Genomic DNA, 9,554 nt, shown 5'->3' with positions numbered 1-9,554 from the left:
GGGGGATGACCAGCCCCTGTCAAACAGGAGAAACAACCACAACAATAGTGGCCATGTTGCTGTTATCTCACAGACATCTGCCTCGTTGATCAACTCCCTGACTGTAATTGCCCTGTGCCTTCTGGCCAAGCCCCTTACTGTGGAGAGATTTACAGCTATTCCTTCTGAATTAACTTACTACCATGGCTTGGGTGGGTGACCCACTCTTACAGGATGTGTGTTGTAAGCGTCTTTATATGGCCGCGTGGGACTTAGGATGGGTGTGCATCTCTCTCTGCAAGATAACCAGCGGATAGTAGGTAAGTCAATGTTGTTGTTTTCTTACACGCAACATTTATCTTAGTAACAGAGAATTCCATAATTAGCTATTTTTACAAGGTCAAGACTTCATTTTCAAATACATTATAGATGATTTCATATTATTAAATCAGTTGACGAAGACTATGTAATGAAGCTGCATGAAAGGACACTCAAGGTCGCTGTACAACAATTAAAAACAGTTCATTAACAATCACAATCGATTTTAAAATATAAATACAATCAATTAATACAATAAATAATACAATAAAATACAATCAATTAAAAAAGAAAAATCAGACATACGCCTGCCTAAACAGGTGGGTTTTTAGGTGGGTTTTAAATGGGATGATGGAGTCGTGACCCCATGGTGGACAGACGGACTGGGGGGACGGTCAGGTTGATGGAGGAGGCAGACCTGAGAGACCGAGTGGGAATGTTGATGTGGAGGAGGTCGGACAGGTATGGAGGGGCGAGGTTGTGGATGGCCTTGAATGTATGGAGGAGGATCTTGTAATCTATGCTGTGTTTAATGGGAAGCCAGTGTAGTTGGCGTAGGACAGGGGGTGATGTGACTGATGACAGGGGTTCTGGTTATTATACGGGCAGCAGCGTTCTGGACCAGTTGGAGCTTATGGAGGAGTTTATAAGTATAGGATTCAACTATATATTTCATAGTTGAATGTTGCTGAATATGCCCAGCAACCTGCCCTTGCCTGACCCTCACAGTTATCTATTGGATCCTTTCAAATTAAGGATGCCAATTACGCAATTAGTCTCCCTGTGTGGTTTTTGGCTAGAAACCATTTTCTCTTTCTGCACATGATGATAGCTCCAACATAATAGAGGGGAATTTATCTCAAGGAATATTTATTATTATGCTAGTAATGTAGAGTTTTGTACTTAGGAAAAGAACAATGGCATGCAAGGTGGTGAGGCCATGTTTTTTTGTTGCCTTAATTAGGAATTGCGAATAGGAATAGGAAATGCCTTCTTTAGTAAATGATGTTGCTAAATGCACTGTTTGCTAACACGATTGTTTGTAGTGAATAGCAGGATTTAATCAGTGAGTGTAGAGTGGCAAAACTGAAGATTGCAGTGTCAAATCTGAATGCTGAATGTGATTGGTTTGTCTTGACTTTCTCCTCTCTTCGTATTATGGCATGTTCCAAGGACTTGTCTCAGACTTAGCACTATGCGACGTGTCTTTTGATTAGTTCGACTGGAAACAATCCAGACGTTTCAATTAAGCAGACGATCTTTGGTCCCCAGTGTTGGGCTGCGAGGGATGATTCTCTGGGCTGATCTTGTTGCATAATCTCCTTAATAGAGTAAGAGTCCTCGGGGCAAACACTGGCGTCTGTCTACTCTAAAGGCCCAATCCTTAATCCAAGTATAAACCAAACCTCTTGACAAAAATATTTTATATAGAAATTATGGCTGTCAAAGTTAGCACGTTTATAATGTGTTAATGCCACATAACGCACATTAAAAACGTAATTGTAAAATTAAATGTAAACATTTCCAAACATTCAGTCATACCAATTCATCAAGAAAAATACATGTAATTTTGGTGACAGACTTCTTCAGACAAACATTTCTGAGTACATTTTAATGACTGATATGCATTTCTTGTATTTATGTGTATGTCCCCCAATATGCCCAGACAAAGGTATAGTATATTAGTCAGTAAAAGGTTGGCAAGAGATTGACATTGGACTCCATTCAGTTGGATTTGTGACACTGCTTTGATTCCACATAGTAAAAGGGGATGTTTTTGTGACCCTTTACTTTTCCCCATGTGAGGTTGGACACAATTACATTGTGTGATTTGCTTTAGAAGTGTGAGGGATCCAGGGAATGATGTTTGAGTAATGGAAAATGTATCTTACTAATGTACCTGTTGTATAAGTTCAAGTTTCTTTAATAGTTGTCATACAGAAGTACAGAATACTTTTATACAAAATGCTTCTTACTGTTACGCTCCAGAGACTGTGCTAGAAAAGATAAGTATGAAATAAAATAGTATAGCATGTAAAATAGAAGTAAAAATAGAGGTCACAGTGTTCAGTATAGACATATGTACAATGTTCGATGCAGAATAGAAGTAACTGAGTTACCATACAATATACAATATACTATGCAATGTACTAATATACAATACTATATAGTGCAAAGCAGAAATGGGATGAGGTACAATTTAGGTACAATTTACAGTAAGGTGTACGAGTTGTAGTGCAAATCCTTTACCAATAAATATAAAGTGTGTTTAGGTGATCTAAAGTGTGGAGAGTGGGTGCTGCAGTGTGTTGTTTGTTTAAAGTGAGTGTGTGCGTGTGGGTGTGTTTGCTGTGTGCATTTGATGGTTGTTGCATAGTGTTTATTGTTCGTTGAGCAGCCTGATGGCCTGGGGATAGAAGCTTCTTCTGAGTCCTTCTGTGCTCTCCTTAAGACTGTTATGGTTTGTAACCGACCTCAAACGCAACGGCACAGACAGGTAGTTCAGAGTTAGCCAAATACTAGGGCGTATTTATTTACAGAGTCAAAAAAAGGGTAAAGTACAATTATCAAACAAACAGGGAGACTGCCTTCGGCAGAGTCATCTGCGGCTCTGCAGAATCCTCCTGGTGATAGCGGTGGGGAAATGGCATGTGACGTTGTAGCGGCTCTGCAGATACTCCCAGCTTTTACTCAAGGTGGAAAACGGAGAGAGAGAGAGAGAGGTATCAGAAACAGTCCAACGAAACACAGAGGCAGTGTGGTTCCCTCCTCCCTTAGCTGTGTCCAGAACCAATTGACAGTGACAGTCTTCAGTGTTCCCCACAACACACAATTAGCTGAGTCAGTGCAAACAAAAAGAAATCTTCAGTGTCTCTTCTAAAACACACAATCAGAATAATCCAGAGGGGTAACGAAATCTTCAGTGTCTCTTCTAAAACACACAATCAGAATAATCCAGAGGGGTAACGAAATCTTCAGTGTCTCTTCTAAAACACACAATCAGAATAATCCAGAGGGGTTTGGTTCCACTCACCCAAGCGCAACGCGTAAAGCGGGAAAACAAGGCGCAGCTCCAAACGGGGAACACGGTTCTCAACAGCGGTTCTCCACAGAAAGGTCCTGGAGAGAAAGTAGACCAGGAACAGCAACGGGGAAAAAGCAGGCAAATGCAGTTGTATTCCAGAACGACCCGACATCGATAGAAAGAAGGTCCAGGTATATAAAGCCCTCTGGGGCGCTGATTAGCACACACATCAGGTGCGTGATGGTAATTGATACTTAACCTAGAAGTGTGCGTTAGGCAACGGACCAATCATCACAGCACCCCAAGAAGCGTGTGGCGGGGAAAGAACCAATCCTCACAAAGACTCCGGTATAATGTGTCTGTTGCGATGAATTGATGTCCATAGTTTGGTTTTAATGGTTAAAAAACAGGAGATGATATGATATGATATGATATGATATTTGCATTTATAATGTGCCCCCCAGGCAATTTTTTACATCGGTCCGGGGTGCAGCCCTGGGAAAAAAGAATACGAATAAATGGACAGGACAAAGAAAATGGAACCAGGCAGACGGACAGACAGAGAACATAAGAACACCTCAGACACACAACACAACAGCAAAGTAACTCAGTGATCATCCAGAGAGAAACGGTGGGTTTTAAGCAAGGTCTTGAATGTCTGTACGGTGTTGGCAGACTTGATCTTGAGAGGGAGCTTATTCCAGTGTCTGCGCCATCACTGCAAAGGCCCGGAAACCCTTTGTCACCAGTTTGGCCCACGGGACCCTCAGACACAGTTGGTCATTTGATCTGAGGGACCTGGGCCCTCGTTTATCAATGGTGCGTACGCACAGATATGTGCGTAAACCATGCGTACGATCATTTCTAAGCAAAGTGTGGGATTTATCAATTTGAACGTGTGCTTGAGATTGTGCGTATATCTACGCACAGCTCAGACTGTGCGTACATGGCGCCCAGCGGTAGAATAAGAAAACTGCCACACGGAAATAAGCTTTCGTGCATTAGTTTCAACACTGACGTGTTCGGTATGACCCGTAATTCATTATAGTTAATTGTAAAATAGCGACATTAGTGTAATTATTGTCAAACCCTATAAATAGCATTTGGAATAGGTATTTCCGAATGAATGCATGTTATTTATTGTTGCATTTGGCTGATAAGTCATTGCCGGTGGCCGGGAGGAACGCACGACCCAGGCCTAATTTTATTTAATTAAATTGTAATGTTATTACTGGGGTATCTGTAATTAAAATATCACTTAAATGCAGGGGATCGGGGCTGAAGCCATGGCTGATGACTCCTCTGGTCAACCCCAACAGGATGCGAAGGATACCAATGTTTGGCTTAATTGCATGCTTGAGCAGCGCTAACCACTTTGTTGTGATGATCTCTCGCTGCGACTTCTCTCAACCGTGGCAACAGAACACAGAACTCATCGTAAAACTGGTCCATGTCCAGTTTGCTGCTCGTGTTAAGAGCTTCAGCTGCTTCGCGAAGTTCTTGGAAGCTGAATTCTCTCTTGAGAGCATGAAATCTGTTGACAGTCTGGTCTACGGAGTACGGAGGAGACTGGGGCTGATGCATGCAGATTGGGGAATTCCTCGCGTCACGGCACACGCATATGGACAAGAGGGGCTCAAAATGTCTGTTAGTGTGTGTCATCTGAATCAGACGGATAAAGCAATGGCTTTATCCAGATTATTTGATTATTGCCACTTCCACTAAATGTGGGACATTGTTCTGTTGATGAGGGATGCGGGACAAACATAACATTTTCGGGACTGTCACCCTAACACACACACACACACACACACACGCACACAAAGTTCAGTTACTCGTTACTCGTAGTTTGTATACTATTTACATGTTTGAAATAAATATTTCAAATAAAGAAATGTATATTTTTGGATGGTTGCTATGTGTCTGTGTGTTCACTTCATTCTGTCACAAAAATTTGTAAATTGTCACTAGCGCTGACTGTTAGAAGCCTATGATTATTCATGTATATTCAGTTTTAATCTGTTTAATCTATACTCTGCATCTGGTTATACAATCCTGTGCGCAGTGTGCGAAACAAAAGTCCAAACGCTAGTTGTTGCTACCCGCCGGTTGCATCTAAATCGACTTCTGATTAGAGAAAAAACTGCTGCATTTCGTGTGTGAACTGTCCACATGTTGGTGTTCAAGTTTGTAAAATATTGATCTTTCAAATTAATGGAAAATCACGAATGATGCGCTTCGCGCATGCATTTAATATGACGCTATTATATTATTTATCTCCGACTCCGACCGCACCCCCAACTCTGACTGACTTCCGCGTCCCTGAACTCAATTGGCAGAGTTAGCGGGTGGAAGTCGATGGGTGGTAATCTGGACGTTGTGGACAGCGACTCCTACAGGTCGGTTGGGGGACAGGAAAATGGCGGGGGTAGTGTGAGCCTCCCACACGTTACACCTCGCCAAATGAGAGTCCGCGCTGGCAGGTGAAAAGATGTGACAGGCTGTCTCCACATGTATCGGAGGGGACATGTGATGCAAGGCTTCTATCCTCCCTACAACCGACCAGTGGGGGGAATATGCGAGCAACGTTCAAGACAGGGGAGGGGAGAATTGGCACGGCTAAATTGGGATGGGAGAAAAATAGAAAAAGAGGAGAAAAAGTGTATAAAAAAATATATATATTTTATTGATTTTATTGGCTACATGGCAGTAGATTCATTGTTCTTGTATGCTCTCGTATTATTGTTATAGTAGACTATTTTCAAGAAAGGAAATACATTATTTTCAATCGTGGCTTTAATTCGTAGCCGAGAAGCAGTCTCCTATAGCAGCTTCATTAATCCTGATCCGTCTCAGCCACAGCATAACTGAGACCGGCTATGGAAACAAACATTTTGAACAGATAAAAAATTTGTGATTAATATGTGATTAATCACAGTTAACTGTCCTATTATTGAGTTAACCCCCTTTTCCATAATCCATGTCTCAAAAATCTATGTATAACTTGTCTACTCACTATCTACAACTCCCCTTCATGTTTGAAGTAAGGTAAAAATCAATAAAGGACTGTCGTTTTCACTTAATCAGCATATTTCACAGTCGAGAATATGGTTAATCTGACATGAGTCTGACATGGGTCCACACTCTTCCCCCCACACCACTTCTCAAACAAAAACCAGCGAGACACGTAAGCTTTTGAAGTCGACTGCCTTGTCGCATTGAGCGGTGTGAATGATGTCAGATGACAGCCAATAGCTACTCAGTCTCCGCCTCTCAGGGGCCGGACTAGAGGTGGTTCTCTCAGCATGGGCAGCTGTTGTATCTGAACCCGTTGAGGACATGCAGGTCAAAGACTGGTCTTGTGTCGGCCGTGCCCTTCTTTGGAGCTAGGAAAACAATTGGTGTAAACCCCACTGTTTCTTAGTTCAGGGGAAACCAGAACACTGACCTCCTTCTTAAGAAGCTCCACAGAGAACACTGCAGCTCCTCGAGGTCATCATGGTGTACGTATTGCATTCTCATTCTAATATGTCTAAATACTGTAGTGCGCAGATATAAAATGCCTGTATTCTATTCCTCCCCAGCCCATGCTGCCGCTATGAGTGTAGCTCCAAAAAGCGTCTGTACTATCCCGCCTTTGGTCAGCTTGTGCGGGTATACAATCAGCAAGCTAGCTGTGCTTGCTGCCAACACTGCCTGAGTCATAAGATGAAAGATTTTATTGTTCAATTCTCCTTGACAACTTGTCAACTGGAATGTTCGGATAGGGTTTTTCTGATGTCGAAGAGAGAGTGTGAAAGGCCTGCACCGGAACCAGCTCTTCTTCTAGCTGGCGGAAGTCCTTTGCGCACTTGGTCCCTGACACTGAGTTCAGATTTGCACACCCCAAGTAGATGATGATGAGCCCTCCTTATCAGAACCGCTCTCCTCATCAGACGCTTCGTCCTAGGGATGCCACGTTTTCATTGGTCAACCAAGTTTTCATTAGTAATTTGGTCACAGGGCAAAAAAACAACAGGAAGTGGGTAGCGACACTCAGTCACTTGCTCAGTCAGTCAGGGACAGACAGACATTTGCGTTTACATAGCTGGTAGTAGGTAGTAGTTATGTCAGACAGGAAATCCTGTCAGGAAAGTGTTGGATTATTTTGAGAGGTTAAAGGACGACCCCAAGAAGGTGACATGCAAACTATGTAGGCCTATTTACCTATTACATGTCGACCTCAAACATGACTTATCATCTCAAACATGTAAGTACTAGCCTAACGTTAGACACTTAAAGGAACACGCCATCTTTTTGGGAAATTTGCTTATTTGCCATCTACCCTGGAGTTAGACAACCAGATACATACTTTTTTCTTCTCTGTGCATGCATTAGGCTTAGGGAACAGCCACACTGTTAGCCTAGCTTAGCATCATTCACTGGAAGTAGGTGTGCCAGTGTAGCCTAGTTCCCAACAGTCACCCCCAATACACTCCAAATACAACTCCAAAACGTTCCTGTAAACATGGTGTAACCTGTCTATTTACCACGTGGAGAAATACAAAACAATTATTAGACATTTTTGTTTTCTAAGCAGATAATACTCTGAACAATTATTTGCCGAACCACTGCTGCCTGGGCACAGTGATTTCATCACCTCAAAAGCCCTGCTGTTTTTTGAAAAAAAGATTACAGGAGAGTTTTGGCGTTGTATTTGGAGTGTATTTCGTGACTGTTGGGAACTAGGCTACACTGGCACACCTACTTCCAGTGAATGACGCTAATTTAGGCTAACAGTGCGGCTGTTCCCTAAGCCTAATGCATGCACAGAGAAGAAAAGGGTATGTATCTGCTTGTCTAACTCCAGGGTAGATGGCAAATAAGCTAATTTCCCCAAAATGTGGCGTGTTCCTTTAATATGGCTGCTTTAATGTTAGATTCCTATATATTGTCATATGCGCTATTAGGCTTACCTCACATTCTGCATGTTTAACTTAATGTGCATTTCTTTCTACACATTTCTTTCCTCTTTCTAATGGCTTGAACTCATGATGACTATTGGTTGGTCATGTGTGTAGTGCAGCAGCATGGCATAATGTAGCGCACATGTGAAACTCTTTATACATCTTGTGACACGATTGTGTCAGAAAGTCAGAAACATATTTAGTGAACCCTTTAGGTGGAAAGAAAGAAGGTTTACTGATGTTGTGGCATTTAAAGACTATGGTTGGGAAAGAGACCAAGAGAAAACCGAAAGGCAGGCAAGCAGGCAGGGCCGTCCCGAGGCAAACTAAACGGCTACTTAGGGCCCCCGTGGCCACCAGAGCCCCACCCCCCCTTGTATTGATATTTAATTTGACATAAATCAATACAATTATCCAGCTTTATAAATATAACAGGATACAAGCAAAATAAGGAACACATTAGCTCGGGTCTGTAGGTGTGTGAATGCTGCTTCCTATGCATTGTGTATGAAATTACAACTATTACCATATTGCCAAGTTCCTTTCATAATGTGGCTTTATTATCTATGTTCTCTACATTTCCTTTCGGTTGGAGGTAGGCTTTTTATGTGCAAAGGAATTTATGCAAAGTTGCAAAGGAGAGTAAGGGAGAGAAGGTAAAGTGCCGGACAGCACAAAAAACATTATTATTATATTATTTTAGGGGCCCCCAAATCTAATTTAACATGGGGCCCCATAAAAGCCTGGGCCGGCCCTGCAGGCAGAGAGAGAACACCTGACCGAGGCAGACCCTCAATTGTATGAATGGAACCTACCGGCAGTGACCACATTAGGTCAAAATCCCCTTTGAGTGGTAAATAGGGAGAAAATAGGTTTAAAAATATAAATCCAGAAAAAAATAACTAAAAGAAAAGAAAGAAAATCCATCTATAGTTGTTATGTCCTTTCCACTACAAACAACATATAATCATGCTTTACACTGTAAGGAAGGACAGAATATTCAGCATTCCAAATTCTCTTAGCATTTGTCATGAAAAAAGCAGGTGTTGCTACTGTTTTATATACTCTGTGTATATTTGGAAGCCATACAATAGTTGTTTATATTTGCATTGTTTGTAAATGTAGCTTAAAAACAGATGTGCACACTACTAATACCAACAATCTATCAGAAAACAAAAACAAGACAGTGGATGTATGTGATATGTTGAGGGATGATTAGGATTAGACTAGGATATTGCTAGGATATGTTGATTTGAAAATAGGTTCTGAAACACAGACATATGGCG

This window comes from Notolepis coatsorum (genome assembly GCF_963971535.1).
Source record: "Notolepis coatsorum genome assembly, chromosome: 6".
NCBI classification, from domain to species: domain Eukaryota; kingdom Metazoa; phylum Chordata; class Actinopteri; order Aulopiformes; family Paralepididae; genus Notolepis; species Notolepis coatsorum.
The sequence above is the reverse complement of the archived record's forward strand: the minus strand, read 5'-3'. Positions refer to the sequence as shown.